Genomic DNA, 17,652 nt, shown 5'->3' on the forward strand with positions numbered 1-17,652 from the left:
AATTCAACATCTGACGAGTGGAGTGGTCCGGTCAAAACGGGGTCTCTTTGACTCTACTTGACAGTTCGCGTGTAGTGAACTACCACGTAAACCAACCAACCAACCAACCAGGTGTTGGTTGGGTCTTCCAAATAGATAAATATTTCAATGTTTAAATTTGCATGCGACTATTTAAACACACAACAACCACACAACAATATTTTTTTTCTGTGGAGTTCTTATTATTGAATTTGAATTTTGAGCTAAAGTATTCGAACAAGTATTTATATGAATGACTGACTTTCATGCCACTTCATGCGACCACTTTCTAAACAACTCATGTGTCTAAATCACTTCCTGACCGCTGTCATATCGACTTAAAACACCAACAACAAATCATTGCATATAGCAACTACAATAATAACAATGGAGACAACAAAAAGACACGGATTATAGCAACTCAAAACTACAGCACTGGGTCAAGCGTGGTAAGAAAAAAAATATTTGTTTGCTTTTAGACTTGTATTTTTTTACTTAGATTGAGAGATTGACAAACAGGCGTACAGATACATATACAATAGTTGTGGTCTGAGAATGTGAATTTTATTTGCTTTTGTATTAGTTTTTCATTAAAAAGTAACAAAATCCTGTCTACAAATATTGTTTCTTTCCTCCATGTTTGTTCCTGTTCCTGAGGTAAACAACAATTTGCGGCAGCGACTTAAAGGAAAGTGTCTTTTAAGTGTTTTTATTTGAATTTACCTTGGTTGTTAAAATAACAAAGACTGCATTGTAAAATGTAGACTAATGTCGACAGAGTGATAACAAATAATTCTTACAAAACTTTTATAACTAAATTAAAAAAGTTTAATTTCATGGTTTTAATTTATAAAGAATAATATCCAAAATACTACTGAAAAATTTACATACTTCTATTATTAAGTTGTACTACCAATTACATGTCACTCTGTTTCTTAACATTAGATAGAAGTATTTTGTTTAAAATTTATTATGTTTGAAACTTTATACTAAACAATTTTATAGCTGGACAAACCCCAAATAAATTTTATAGTGTATATGTTTAGCCAACACAGAAACAGACTGATCTTGGGGTGGCCGACTTTTTTTTATAGTTGATTTATTTGTCACTATATTTTACAAGTATGTACATTGTCATTCGCAGAACAATTAAGCAATTAAGTAGTAATTCATTTAAAAATGTATATATTTTTATTTAAACTGTGACCTAGACTCAACAACTTACAAATTACTTTAAACAATAATCTAAGAACCTTAAGAGACCTTAAGCAAATATGCAGTCAACACACACCTTTTCACAGAGGAAAAGTAATAAAGGTTTATAAAGACTTTATTTCAAACATGTAGGATCTTTTAAAAATCTGGGCTTGCCTTTAATTTGAATTATTGAAATTTTTTTTCTTTTGCCTGAACAAACCCGATAATGGTCTATATGAGTATCTCTTTGGATTTAATAACTATACATATTCCAATCAATCTAACCCAAACCTAACCTAACTCATCAAGATTGAGGATTTATAATTGTTTAAAATGAATTCCCGGGAGAAAAATTAATGGAACCTCAGAGAAATCGAGGTCCGATGTTGTTCGTTTTAAATTGCAATCAAACCTTATGAAAATATAATTAGCTCTCTAGCGATCTTCCGATCTTTCTTCAACAGACCGACGGATCATCGTAAAATCGCCGCAGAGTCATTGAAAACCGAACGAGGTGATTCAATATAACGCGCGATATATTTCACAAGAGTTAAATTTTATAAGTGGTTTTCTAAAGCCAAAGTTTTTCATTCAGAAATAGAATACTGTTAAGCAATAAAATTAATTTTCTATTTAACGGGTTCTGACAGTTATTAGGGTATCTACATATACTTTTATATGTATTTATAACCGGTAATATAATATGTTTCTTTCAAAATTCCAATGCGCAGAATAAACATCTATAAAAAACTAGAATAAAATAAAATTTTAGAGGTATTATTGAATTTTTATTTGTAGTCTTTCAAATGCAGCTTAAAACGCATATTTTAAATTATGTAAATTAAAAGAACTTTTATTTAAAGTATTTTAACAAGAATTTAAGGTAAAGAAGTTAAGAGGAGGAAAACAGCTAAAAAACAAAATTTACCTATATAAAGGTTAAGATTGCATTTAAATGTGAAAGTTCATTTTAGACCATGAAACATTAAACAACAAAAAATGGAAACAGTTTTTAAAATATTTTGTGTTATTTTTAGTATAACACTGGTGCTAGCTAGACCTCAAGATTTACTGGGAGAAGGAGACGATTATCAATATGGCTTAGATTTGTACAAACTGGAAGATGAGTTAATCAATCAAGCTGCAGCGGTAGATGATAAAATATTTCTACAACATTTACTAAGCAAATGGAAAACCAGTACAACTACCACTGAATATCCTATGGAAGAAAGTTCAACTGAAACCACAACTACTGCACCGGAAACTACTACCACTACTGAAGCCACCACTACGACAACAACTACTGAGGAAACGACAACAACTACCGCAGCTCAACCTACGACTATAGCTGAAGATTTACCTATAAAACCAAATCACATGCAGTCTAACGTAAAACCAAATACTATTCCTTTGGCTCTGTATCCTGCTCCAGTTTATCCACCACCATCTTATAGTTATTATCCTATTTCGCATTACAATTTACCACCACAAATTCCTCAAATGTCTCAACATTTGCCGGCTATGTCAACACATTTCGTAGGAGCACCACAAACAATATCTGGTTTACATGCTGTACCTCATATGCCAGCTATGATATCTCAGTTACCTCAAACTATGTTTGGAATGTCGGGCTTATCACCTTTACAAGCTTATCGTCCATATTCTCAATATCCAATGCAATTTATTTCTCCAGTTTATAGTCCATATCGTAATTTTAGAAAATAAATGTATTTTGAATTAAAAAAAAAATTAATTTATTTCAAATGAATTAAATTCAAAATATATTTTTAATTAAAAATGTTAATTAAAATTGTTAATTTTATCTTAGTATCAATTAATTTATTCTACGGTTTACGAAATTTTCTTTAACATATCTGGGATTCGAGATATCGTGTTGTGAAGTTTGGTACTTTTAGAGATATCCTGGTACTTTTAGAGATACCGTCAGATTCTGCTCAATCCTTTAGAAAACTAAAACTTGGTGTCAGAGTTTCGACTTTTTTAAATTTTATATACCTGTGTAATAGAAGCATAAGTCTTACTAGTTTAGTATAATATAATATGTTAGAATGGTCAGAGTCATCTTAGTATCTTTAGATTCTTTTTTAAAAAAGGCGATAGAACCTAGACAGGCCTTTTCCCTGTAATTACAGGGAAAAAGCCTTTATGATCTACACGGCAGCTGGTTGGATCTAAAACTATTAATTTTACGAATCAAAATGTATCAAAATGTCGTTCTTTCGGTATTCAACAAGATATCCTCTCAAACTACTATTTTTTAAGAATATCTTTAAAATGGACCGATTTTTATACATTTTTTTAAAGAGATTTTGGTTCTTGTAAAACTTGTTTATGTTGAATGTATCTTCTAATCAAACTACAGGTCGAAATTTTGAAGATAATTCAATGAAATTTGTTACATGATCTTCTGTGGTACTATAGACACTACTATAGATATTGGTCCATTATTTGACCTAGTCTCCATACAATCGAACCTACGAATAGAGTTTGTAAACCTTCTAATAAAACTGCAGGTCGCAATTGTGGAGATAATTCAATGAAATTTAACACATGATCTTCTATGGTACCGTAAACGAAGCCTATTGAAAATAGTTAATATCGGTCCATTATTTCACCTAGCGCCTATACAACTGAAACCTCCAAATAGGACTTTTAAGTTCATAGTTATATTTAATATACTCGTATCTGGACAAAAAGCTACAAAACCAATTACCATACTAGACTCTCTGGATTTCTATAATTAATGAGCCTCATATGACCCTATGAAAAGCCCCCATCAAAATTTCGTCTGACTATAATTTCTTACTTGTTTTTAGAATTTGAGTTAGAAAACATCGGAATTTGAATTTGCTCTATTACTAAACTAATGATTAAAGGTTTGTAACCACGGTACAATACAATGTTTAAATAAACTTTTTTTTTTAATTTTCAACTTAAATTCACAATGTTGCTTTGTGCATTAAAATATTGATAAAACACACATTGATAATTATTAAAGTTTTTGATGTCATCTTTATTTATGTTCTTTATTACGTGATAATTTATGTGTTTTTCGCCGGAAAAGTGACTTTTTTTTTACCAAGCAATGCATTAACTTGAAAGTAACTCATTTCTTGAAAGTGTTAAATGCGTTCAAGTTTTATCTTATCGCTTGATACTAAAGAAAACAAAAAGTAAAACTAATTCTTTATGATTTAGTAAACTAGTCCCTCGATATATTTAGCTAGCAGCTGTGTTTAAAAATGAAGTTTATTTTGCAGTTGACAAATACTACTTTGTTGCATTTAAACAAATCTTCATTTTTGAACCGGTTATAAATGAAAGTTTCTTTTTTGGAAGATGCACCTACTTGAACATTTATTGTTCCCACAAAATTTTCCAATCACCAAATTTAAACTTGATTTTTTAATGTTTGTTAAAAGTCACCAAGAAAAACTGTTGAAACAAATAAACAACAAACCTACATACAAAAAAAAAAAAATAAATAAATGTTTTTACTAATAAATCATTGTGTTAATAGATTATATAAAAAAATACATTTTTATATTAAAAGAAGTTTTATGAACAATCACCAAACTAATGTCGTGTAGGAGTAAACTATTGCTTTAAATAAACGAATTGTCCAAATTAGTGTTAAAAAAAATTCAGAAGCATTAAGTGGACACTTAAAAAATGTTTAATATTTCTTATAACCAACAGCAAAATAGAAGATATATTGATTTTCTCATTCAGTTTGTAACTTTGAGCTTATGAGGAGCTAAAAACAGTTAACAGTAAAACCTATAAATACTTGACTTACTGATGTTGATAATGCAGTAATCTTAAAAAATTGGTTAATAATGCTTGGGGCGGTTTTCTTACTACTCAGTTAAATTAGGCTTAACATGCTGTTGGATTAAACTCGCAACAAATTTATGCGGACTTTAACTGATGATTGTGTTTTTCAGTTATGGATCTACGATCAGTTGTTAGTATTGCCAACTTTTCAGTCAAAAACATAAACAATAAACAGCTGTTTTTTGCAAAAATCACTTTTGTAAAATGTAAAATTTTAGAAAAAAAATATATATATAAATAAACATTTAAAACAGTAATAATATCGATAAAAGAAATTAGAAAATTACCATTTACCTAAATTATTAAGTTTTTCTTCTATCGAATTCATTATTATATGATTTTTGTTCATAGTGTGTTCTCACTTATAATTTAGGTTAAATTGGCCAATTACACTCAGTTAAATTTAGATAATAAGTAACTTTAGTGATTACTGAAATACACAAAACATATATTAAACAAGAATCGAACAACATTTGACCTCATCGCTCATATATAAAAGCAGAATGTATATTGATTAGTTTCTAAACTACCTAAGAAATACAATCTGACGGGATACATATTCGGGTTTTGGGCAAGAAGTTAATTCTTGTCGGCTAACGAGGATTTATTGGGAGTATAATTTAAAGAGAGCGTTTGTTCTCGGTTGTTCTGACAAATTTAATCATGTCCCCTTTATAGAACTTTAAAGTGAAAAAGAAGTTGTGGTATCAATCTTCTTCAGATACATTTCTATAGCATCTATTAGTTAGAATCATATAAAGACGAGGTACTTTTCTGAAAAGTTCATGGCCAAACATTTTGAATATCTTTTAAAATCTTAAATTTATGTTCATCTGTTGAAATCAATTTTCAGAAGACTCCAGATATCAGAAGACTCCAGATATCTTCTTTTTCAATATTTCATGCTTTAGAAAAGATTCTTATTTAAAATGATCAAAATCGCTCTATAAATAACGGAGATATAAGAAAAATTCAAGAAAAAATCGTAATATTATGTTATTTTCTTCCAATCTTGATTAGTTTTTTTTTCAGAAACTATAGCAATACAAGGCATATCTCTTTGAATGGTTGAAAATGATTAGAATCAGTTAATATGCAAATTTAAAATATTTGTATTACCACAACATTTTTAACATTATCTAGGAGCTATAACTTTCATCAAAATCAAAGCAAATCATTCTAAGAAATATTTTCCTTATCGCCTCATAATTGGTTATAGCTTCCATATATCGCCATCTTTAGAATAGTTTCCAAATAAGACCATAATTGACCTCAGCAGCCATATAAAGTCTACTTACGACAATCACTTAATCTTAAATAACTCATTTATAATGATGTGGTCAATAGTTCTTCTTAACATGTTAGGTAATCTCCAATCCAATTAGGGTTCTATAAATCGACTTTCGAATAATTGAACAATCGACTTTTTTTTGTCGAAAAATCGAAGTCGACTATTTTGTTCCAAAAAAGTCGATAACTCGACTATAGTCTGTGAAAAAAGGCGAAAAGTCTGAAAGTCGATATGACGATAAGTCGAATAAAGTCGAAAAAAGTCGAAAAGTCGTAAAAAGTCGAAAACTCGAAAATTGTAGAAACAAGTCAAAAATAGTCGAAAATCTTAAAACAAGTGGAAAAAAGTCAAAAACTTTAAAATAGTCGGAAAAACTCTAAAAAAGTAGAAAAAAGTCGGAAAAAGCCGAAAAGTCGATTAATTCGTTTCAACTATAGAACCCTAGATCCAATCTTTAGATGAAAGATTAGGGATTTAATTAAAATTAAATCACCAAAGTTGTTTTTATCAGTTAATTAATTTTGTTTGCTTTTTTAAGCGCCCAATGGAGGTGTGCTTTGCTACTCTAAAGCAATATAAATAAAAAACCCACTTAACGATTTTGAAGATTCTAACTATAATAGCTTTAGATATAATGAGATGCCATTCAAATTATTTATTGCAAGTTCGCCAATTTTTCCAAACGTTAATAAAGATTTATGAAAAATGTGAATAATCTAATAGTTACCCAGATATACGAAATTCTATATTTAATTCATATGGGAGGTGACAAAATCCCCATTGAAAATCCGCCCATTTTTCTCTAAATGTTTACATGAATGTCAAAGTTCTTCGTGTAAAATTTTAAGATTATAGCACTAATAGTTTCTCAGATATAAACATTTTTCTATTTAATTCATATGGGGGCGTCAAGCCCACCTTGATGAAAGTCCGCCAATTTTTTAGATGTTTAGATGAATATACTTTATTTTTTTGAATTAAAAAACATATTAACCCCCATTATTACAACTTAATAACCAATAACTAAAGGTAGGATTTTATAACGCCGATAAATTGTTTCTAGTTATTTAATTTATATAAGCTGAGAGAAAGATTTTCTTATCCTATATCGATATCCATTAACAAAACTACAATTATAATAACTACCAACCGTGTATCACGCCTTTAAGTCTTATTAATAACAATCTATTTAAGATTTTTAGACAAATTTAATATAAATTTTGTTTTATAAACCTTTCATAAATTATTATGAATAAGACTGTTCAAATACCTTTTCTAAAATTAATCTTAGCAAGAAAATTTTGGCAAAATATCATTTTTAAAAAATTTTGCCGATGGTCAAATGTCACACAATAAAAAGCAATTAGTTACCAAACTAAAACCCAGTAAACATAATTAGAACTAAGATGATAACATTACCAACGACTGAGTGAAAAATTTTTCTTAAATTTGTTAAATATTTTCAAAATTTTTTTTATTACAATTAACTATTTAAATGACTATAAACCCACATTTTAAATAAATAAATATAAATCTTATAAACATAAAATATCTAAATGATGTTCATGTAATACAACCATTAATGGAGCCGTGTTATCGAATGTACACGCAAAATCAGACGTGATTTCTAGTTAATAAACTATATAAAGATAGTATTTTGTGAATAAATAGCAAAATAAATGAAATTGAAAGTGATTATCACTTATATTCATGACCATTATGGGCATTATTTGTAAACACATGTAGAAATAATTAAAAATCCTTATGAATAAAGAAAGAAAAATGATGACAACAAAAAACCGCCAACTCTCACTTGAATTTAATTCAGCCGGTTTTTTTTATCAGCATGATCATGTTCGTGTACATTTAATATTATTGTAGAAAATCTCTTATATGAAGTCCAGTGTGGTATTTAATATTTTTTTATTTTATTTGCAAAATCCACTACAAATATAAAAAGCAACAGCAAAGCCAATAACAAGAAAATAATGATTAAACAAAATGACGACATTTATGATCCATGATCGGACTCAAACAGCAGAGCGTTTACAAAGACCTTTAAAAAATCGCAGAAAAAAAATAACAAACATCAAGTGATTCATACATTAAACAGATTTAAGATTTATTGTGTGAGTGAGTACATATTCATATCGTACAATGTATAAAGATTTTTGTTGAAAATAAAAAAACGTTCGCAAATAAACAAAATAAACAGGAATTTTATATTCAACAAGAAAGTACATGAAAATATTTCAATTGAATATAGATAAAAAAAAATATTTTTAAAAGAAATATAAACCACAAAATCATTTAAAAGTATTTTCAAATCACGTACAGTGGTTTAACATGCTGATCTACACTCAGATTTGCGGGTGTGTAAATGTTAATTCTATTCAGATGCAATAAGAATTTATTTGTTTTCTTTTCGTTATACATGTATTTGGCAATGATGTAATTATACCCTACACCACTATAGTGGGGAGGGTATTATGCGTTTGTGCTGAAGTTTGTAATACCCAAAAATATTGGTCCTAGACCCAATCGGCTCAGAATCACTTTCTGAGTCGATTTAGTTATGTCCGTCTGTCCGTCCGTCTGTCTGTGTATCCATGTAAACCTTGTGCGTATGCTACAGATCCCAATTTTCAAGATAATTTGATGAAATTTGGCACATACCTTTTTTTTTGAAAATAGTTGAAATCGGTCCATTATTTCTCCTAACCCCCATACAACCGTACCCCCCGAATCGGGCCTTTACGCTCACAATTACGTTAAATGTTTTATAATGTCAACAAAAATCATTCAAAATTAGTTTTATAGAACGATAAATGACAATACTAATTTTTATAATGATCGGCCCTCATTTGACCCTAGCCCCCATACAAACTCCCCTTCAGAAAATGACTTGAAGGTCAAAATTAACTTATAATTACTAATAAAACGATCAAAATCTACATAAATGACTTTGAAGTAGACGTAAATTCATCTACCAAAATTTATAAGGATAGGGCCATTTTTACCCCTTCTCCCCTATGAATAACAATAAAACAAATTAAATGCTTTATATAAAAAATCCACAATTTTGAACATACTGACTGGTGTAGGGTATCATAATGTCGGCAATGTCCGACTATAAATTCATACTTGTTTTAAAAATGAAATTGTTTGGTATTGATTATGTCAAGTACCTAGTAGAATTGTGAACAAGAAATTTTTAATTCTAATTTGTCAGCCACACCTTGGTTTAAATTCATTAGATAGGATAGGTTATTTCAGGTAGCCGATTTTGGCTATACTTGGTTCCAGGTTGATCCCTTTGTACAAATAAATGTAAAAAGAGAAGAAAGATAGGGAAAAGTACAAACCAAAGAGAGAATAAAAGAGAGAGAAAGAATGAGATGCTTAGAATGAAAAGGCAGGTTATTTTGTCATGGATAATTAGTGTGGGTCACAAGGTTGACACCCAACCTTAAAAATTTATGAACGCCAAAAGACCCTCCAATTGAATATTTGACAATTCGGATAGATTACTAAAATAGGCCGATCTAAGCTTCCAAATTCGAGTGTCTGACAAAGCAGGCCAATCACAGAGAAGATGAGTAATAGTCTCTTCTTCATCCTCATGATTACCAAATTTACAGTGGCCAGTAACTATCGATATCTGGCTACCTACTCTATGTAGACCCATAAGATATTTGGACATGTATGGATCAATTTGTGGCCACAGGGCTCTGAGCAGGTGAGTTCACGCGATCATTTGTCGCGAGAGGTGTAGAGACAGTTTTCAGTGATCTGCCTCTTTATTGCTAGTAGTGAAACACCGCAAAACTGATCTATTTCTAATCCGCTAAGCATGTTGCCAGCTCTTGCCAAAGTGCCAGGAATATTATTGCCATACGAAATCCTGTGTCCATTTACCCAAATTTGGGGTGATGTTCGAATGTCTTGTCATCTCATTGAGAAACGTCTCCGACATTCTTGGACAATTCTGGATATGGAAAACACCAATTAGAGATTTGATAGATATTTGATATTACTTTAGCCAAGTTGATACCCTATTTATCGCTGAGATTTCAGCCTGATTTGAAAAGAAATTTTCATGCCAAATTCCTCAATTAAAATGCCACCACCAATTCCTTCCGTCATCTTAAATCCGTCTGTAAACACTCGGAAAGAATTATTTGGCGGAAGAAGAGATTCTGCGAAGAGATGTAATAACGGAATTTTATCGTTAAAGACGGTTACGGAATACAGTAATCAACAGTATATTCAATCAAAGATCTATGATCTTAGAGCTAGTTGAGCATAGTGAAAACGCCTTTCAACGAGTTGTTCAAAGAGTGCCGGTGAAAAGAAGAGAAGTATATCTCATGACCTTTTCCAATTGTTGTCTAAGTGTAGCTTTTTTAAGCTCCAGCCCATATAACATAATAGGTTTAATAACTGCCTCACAGAGCCAGTGAACGTATCTTGGATTTATTGCCCAGCATGCTCCTATGGCCTTCTTACAAATATATAGTGCCGTAATGGCTTGAATCAGCCGCGGATCCAGCCGATAGTTATGGAACTTTTGTTTTTCTCAATTTTTTCCTTTTTCCTCATTTCTATATTTTGTATGGACATTTTTCGGTTTGGAGGGAGGAAATTTCCCTTGCCTTAGTATAGATTTGGCAAAGAAAAAAAGGTTACAACCATTTGACATTGTCCTAGTTGGCAAAACTCATTTTAAAAATCACCGCATCAAAATGCAACAAATTGCAAATACATGCAGCACACTGTGAGGTTGCCACTGCTACTGCGTGTGCGAGTGACTGACTTCTCATATTAATTAAGAGTGAATGGAAATGGTAAATAAATAAATTTTATTCTTTATATGGTCATTTAAAAGGCAACAACATTTATTTGCCAATATGACAGTTGTTTACTTTAATACATGTATTAAAATTACAAAATTTTAAACGAAAAACCTGAAAAAATAAACTATAAACAAAATAGGTTTGCATTTCAAAATAGTTTATTTTTATTTGTTCTTAAAGTGTTTGGGAGTTTTATAATTTTATTATTACAACAAATAAATGTTTATAATAATGTGGGTCTGTTAAATCGTAAGTTTTTTTCGTAACAATATTAAAACCAAGTTCAAAGTAAGTTTAAAATTTCAAATAAAAGAAAAGATCAACACAAACAATCAACGTTACATTTCAAACCGGCAAAACAGCTTTTTTGTAAGTTTTTGGTTAATGTCTGTCTGTATTTCTTTGTTTTTTTTTTTTTTACTTTAAACAATTGGAGTTTATTCTTTTATAATAATATTTCAGTTTTATTTTTTTGGCATAACCTTTTCTCCATTTCTTTTTAATTGAGTTTCTATACTATTTTATTAATATTATATTATACCACTATTTAAATATATTTGTGTGTGTGTTTAAGTTTAACAATATAACAGATCTGTTAAAGTATTCATTTATATTGTTTTATTCTAATTTGTTTATCATATCAATAGAAAACAAACGTTATTTGTATCATTTACATAAAAGGTTATGAAACTTTATTGTGTCACTCAATAATAATGATAAATGAAATTATTTTGAGATGTTCTTATTCTCAAATATGACAACAACAATTTTACAAAAACAACACACAATTTGTTTTTGAAAACTTGTTTGTGTAAACTGTCAATGTCTGTCGGTATTTCTGTTAATTTGTCTGTAGATAATGTAATGTACATATTGCGTCCAACTAAACAATAAAATTTCATCAATAGTTCTTCAGAAAGTTTTAAGTTGAATTTTATCAATTGAAATTTAATTGCTTTTATTAGTAAGTTTTTTTTTTGAATTAATGTCTGGCATGGCTGAGATGTAGGTCAATTCAAATGTCAAATCAATGTTTACAAACATATATCTGTCACTTATTGCTGCTTATTTATATGATTTAACATACATCCTAACGAACTAACTAATTAACTAACTAAATAACTATCTATCTATCTAACTAACTAACTAACTAACTACTAACTAATAAATAACTAATTGAATAAATAACTAACCGAATACTCCCGCAGAGGTAAGCATCTGGGTAAGCAGACTCGGGAGTAGCCGACAGTGAAATTGCGAATTTAAAGGGGACATCGAGGTGGATCCTTTGACAAACGCGAAACCAATCGACGCAAAAGGATTCTTGAAGTAATGAAGCAGTGGATAGAATCACACAGATCCTATGGGATAGCCTTGAAGAGAGCAAGACGAAAAGCCTCCTGTTTTGAGACGAATGCGGAGAGGACAGTGAAACTGTCCTTGTTAGGCTTTCGCCTAAATTAGACTCAAATATCTTGGGAGTTATTATTATTGTTAGGGATATTCCTCACGAACACTGATTAGGAAATACTTAGGAATTACGTTTAGGATATTGACACCGGACATTAATAACTTCATTGATCACTATACAAGATTTTTGTTTTTGCGAACAAACTTTTTCCATGAAAAGGAGAGCACAAAAGGTTCATTATTGGTCTTGGTTTATTTCTTCGGATGTGTATCCTTTAAACCTTTCCTAACTAATTTTTTGGCAAAATTTAGTTCTATAGACATTAACAATGTGCGTCGTACTTGAAAATCTTCTAGTAATATTATGACTATTGTGTTGGTATTGAATGAGTAATGAAACTAGAACCAGAAATTTACTAGTACATTTCTGTAACTTATGTGACTTGAGACATTTACTTTATACATTTTCTTAAGGAATGTTTATTGACAATGTATTTTTGATATTGACCCAGAACTGAATGATTTTATACTAACACTGTTGATAAAAACACATATGGATCCAGCCAGTCTGCAGAGTAGAAACAAAACTTAAACTAGTCTTAAAATATGTGTTTCTTATAATTCGTTTACAAATGTTAATGTATTAACACAAGCTTTTACTTTTATTAAATGTTCATTTGCTAGGTTTGCAATAAAATTATTAATTCAGAGTTAAGCAATATACAAAACAGTATTATTTTGTAAAATCAGCAATTTATAACATTAAAAAAAAACTCCAAAAAAAACACAGTAGAACAAAATTGAAATATTTTTGAAAAAATATACTGTAAATACCCAAAGTGTGATCTTTAGGACTTAAGTTATGCTTTGACTGATGGATTCCGCATTTATAAATAATTTCATTTCATAAGTAGATTAATTGACAGGATCCAGTATTGAGAAACTTTTTACGCAACTTAATTAATTTGTTTCTAAACACTAGTAATTACAGGATCCACTCATAATAATATACAAGCGAACGCCTGGCGTCAACTACCTATATAACAACTATAACTTCTAGTCTTTTGTTATTATACCCTACACCACTATAGTGGGGAGTTTATTATGCGTTTGTGCTGAAGTTTGTAACACCCACCTTAAAGTATACCAATCGGCTCACAATCACTTTCTGAATCGATTTAGTTATGTCAGTCTGTCAGTCCGTCCGTCTGTCTGTGTGTCCATATAAACCTTGTGCGCACGCAATTTTCAAAATAATTTGATGAAATTTGGCACATACCCTTTTTTGGTTCAAGGACGAAATCGGTCCTTAAAAATGATTGAAATCGGTCCATTATTTCTCCTAGCCCCCATACAACCGTACCCCCGAATCGGACCTTTATGCTCACAATTACATTAAATGTTTTATAATGTCTACAAAAATCATCAAAAATTAGTTTTATAGAACGATAAATGACAATACTAATTTTTATAGTGATCGGGCCTCATACAAACTCCCCTTCAGAAAATGACTTGAAGGTCAAAATTAACTTATAATTACTAATAAAACGATCAAAATCTACATAAATAACTTTAAAGTAGACGTAAATTCATCTACCAAAATTTATAAGGATAGGACCATATTTACCCCTTCTCTCCTATGAGCCCTCTTGTAGAAAATCTATTTTTTGTCAACAATAAGTAAAAAATTCACAATAAAACAAATTAAATGCTTTATATAAAAAAATCCACAATTTTGAACATACTGACTGGTGTAGGGTATCATATGGTCGGCAATGTCCTACTATAAATTCATACTTGTTTTTAATGTTTACTTTGTGTTTTCTATTTCAAAAATTATAATTTATTAAAAACTAACTAAATTTGCATAAAAATGAATACATAATTTTAAAGTACTGCATATAACTTGTATGTTCGTTTTAAATAAAAAAAAGTTCATTATTATTTATTTATTGGGTTTGTTGTTCAGTTTGTTACCTTTACCGTTCCTAACAAAAACTTTATTGTTGTTGTTTTTGTGATTGTATCCAGAAGAAACACTTCTTTTTTTTTTGAATACGGATGACGTTGTTTGCTGGCTGCCGGTGCTGGTGGTGATGAAGAAGATGAACCTTAAAGTTTGTTGATTTTCGTTTTCTTGTGTGTTTGTAACACTTTTCTTGAAATTCAGCCAAAAATAACAAAAAAAAACTGCTGGTTTTCTAAAATGTGTTTGTTGTTGTTGTTGCTGTTGTTATTGTTAATTTCTTTAAATTTCAACCCGTTTTGTATGTTGACGGTGAGTGTTGCTTGTTTCGTTTAAATATGTTTTTTTTTCGTTGGTTTGAAAAGGTGCTGGTTTTGAAATTTTTTAATTTTATTCTATTTTTTTTGTTCTTGCGTTATTATAAAATATTTTTTATATGCATAAGAAAGGGAATTAAAAAAAAGCTCAAAATTTATAAAAAGTAGAACAAAATACGCATTTACTGGTTTTGATTTTAGGGTTTGAGTTTGTTTGGATTGTTTGTTGGGTGACTATGGCTAATGACCGCTTTTATTCATTAATTCAATTTTTTAATTTCTTTAGATTTGTGTTTTCAATACTAATAAAATATAAGTAGGTTTTTCTTTATGAATTTCTTTCTGTATTAATGGCAAATTAAACGTGCCTAAAATGTTTAATTATTTCAGGTAATTTAATTAGAAATTAAATAAAAAAACAACTTGACAATGTATGACAAACAACACTTTAATTCAATACTAGCTTTAAATCGCTCACAAACACTTACACACACACGTACTTAATATTTTTTTTAAATTTTGCGCCAAACTTTTTCTTTTTTTCGTTTAAATTCTTTCGTTATTGATATCTAATTAATAAAATTTTTAATTCGATATTTCTTTTATTTTTAAATTTTTGCTCACGAACCGTGCGAATGCGCTCAGCTTCGAACTTCAACTGTTCGCAGTTGTTTCAATTACTCCACATTTTGGTGGCAAACGTTTGTGGATTTTTTTTCGTTGTTTCTTCATGTTGTTTTTAGTTTTTAGTTTTTGTTGTTGTTGTTTTTTTGCTTTTTGTTATTTCTCCAATGTCTTGTTATCTTTTGCAAAAGTGCTGTTTCATAGTGTTGGTTTTTGAGTATTCAAATTGGGTACTAAAGTGTTTGATGAAAAAGTACCTAGAGGTTTTAATAAGTTTCGGAAAATAAAGAGTATTAATAATAGAATACCACAAATATTTAACAAGTTAAAAAACAAGGACCTCGGGACAGTTATACTCTTCTTGGGGCCAATTTTTAAGTGAACATTTAGCGATTTAATTAAAGTTAATCCTTGAAAGTTGTTAATTTTGTTTGCTGGCCTAAGCGCCCAAATGGAGGTGGTTTAAACTTAAGCAAAAAAATGCAAAAGTGTAAACAGCTGATGCTAAAAATTAAGATATTTTTTAAAAAATAAACAGTAAAATACCTTAATTTATGTTTTCATATCCTACACCACTTTAGTGGGGAGGATTTATTGGATTTGTGCTGATGTTTGTAACGCACAATAATATTGGTCATACTTATACCCACATTAAAATATACCAATCAGCTCAGAATCATTTTCTGAGTCGATTTAGCTATGTCTATCCGTCCATTTAAACCTTGTAATCGAACTACAGGTCGCAATTTTGGAGATAATTCAATGATTCAGATCGGTTTATTCCAACTAAAACCCCGAATAGGACTTGTAAACCTTGTAATCAAACTAGATGATCGCAATTTTTGAGAAAATTCAATTAAATTTGGCACATGTTCTTCTATGGTACTGTAGACGAAGCCTATTGAATATAGTTAACATCGGCCCATTATTTCATAGCCCAAATACAACTGAACCCACTGAATAGGGCTTTTAAGTTCATAATTATGTTTAATATACTCGTATGTCGACAATAAGCTGCAAAACCTAGTTATGTACTAGCCTTGATAACCCACAAGAACTCTATAATTATAGGTCTTCATTTGACCCTAGACCCTATAAAAACCCTTTTCAAAATTTGACTTGAATCTGAGGCAAGGTACAATTCAACTTAAATGTTTTATTAAGAAAACTAAATCACATTTTACTTTTTGTAACAGGTGTAGGGTATTATATGGTCTGCCTCGCCCGATTATAATTTCTTGTTTTAAGTTAAATTTTCGTTGATTATACTACACTTAAAGTTGTCTTGTTCTTTTTATAAAACATTCATTGTTTTAATAGCAAACAGTGACATTTTCTGTTGTTTCGTATGGCAACACTACGAAGTTTAATCTTGTACTAGGGTTCTATAGTTGAAACGAAAAGTTGACTTTTCGACTTGTTGCATTTAGTTAAAAGTCGACTTTTCGACTTTGCATTTTATGCAAGTCGAAAAGTCTTTTTTTATTTAGTTAAAAGTCGACTTTTAGACTTTTCGACTTTTAGTATTTTATAAATAGTCGACTTTTTCCGACTTTTGACTATTTCCGACTTTTTTATGACTATTTTTGTACTTTTTCGAGTTTTTCCGACTATTTTAGAGTTTTTGGCCCTTTTTCCAATTTTTTAAAATGTTCTACTATTTTTGAGTTTTTGACTTTTTCCGACTTTTTTTTGATTTTTCTACTTTTTTCGACAAAAAGTCGATTGTTCGATTATTCGAAAGTCTATCTTGTACTCAAAAACATCAAAGATTAACAACTGATTAAACTTATTTTTAGATCTGAATAATAATTGGCATTTCAATGTCAACTCAAAAACCCGATCTTTCAAAATTTAGATTAATATCTAAAAGAATTATCAGAATAAATAGATATTTAGCTTAATAGGACTTTGAGACGGAAAATAAAATTTCAGTTTAGATACCAGCAGGCAATCCCTTAATAAAGAATCTTTTGTTTAACAAATATGTTGGAATGTAAAATGAAAATTAATATTTACTGACTGTAAAAGGTGAAAGAGTTTTTAAAACAGATAAAGTCCGATCGTAGTAGAGAGAATTATAGAACTAAAATTTGGTTTAAATATATTTCGAAT

At 29.8% G+C, this 17,652-nt stretch overlaps 1 protein-coding gene across 1 annotated transcript in view; it reads right to left on the reverse strand.

Annotated features, from left to right (window-relative positions):
• The window catches only part of LOC111686525 (unconventional myosin IC), a 39,804-nt gene extending 24,285 nt beyond the window's left edge, over positions 1-15,519 (reverse strand). The window contains exon 1 of the mRNA XM_046951568.1: positions 14,608-15,519. The gene's annotated coding sequence lies outside the window, so the exon portion shown is untranslated. The remainder of the gene's footprint in view (positions 1-14,607) is intronic.
• Between the last annotated feature and the right edge of the window lie 2,133 nt (positions 15,520-17,652).

The sequence above is a fragment of the Lucilia cuprina genome, chromosome 5, assembly GCF_022045245.1.
Source record: "Lucilia cuprina isolate Lc7/37 chromosome 5, ASM2204524v1, whole genome shotgun sequence".
Lineage (NCBI taxonomy): Eukaryota > Metazoa > Arthropoda > Insecta > Diptera > Calliphoridae > Lucilia > Lucilia cuprina.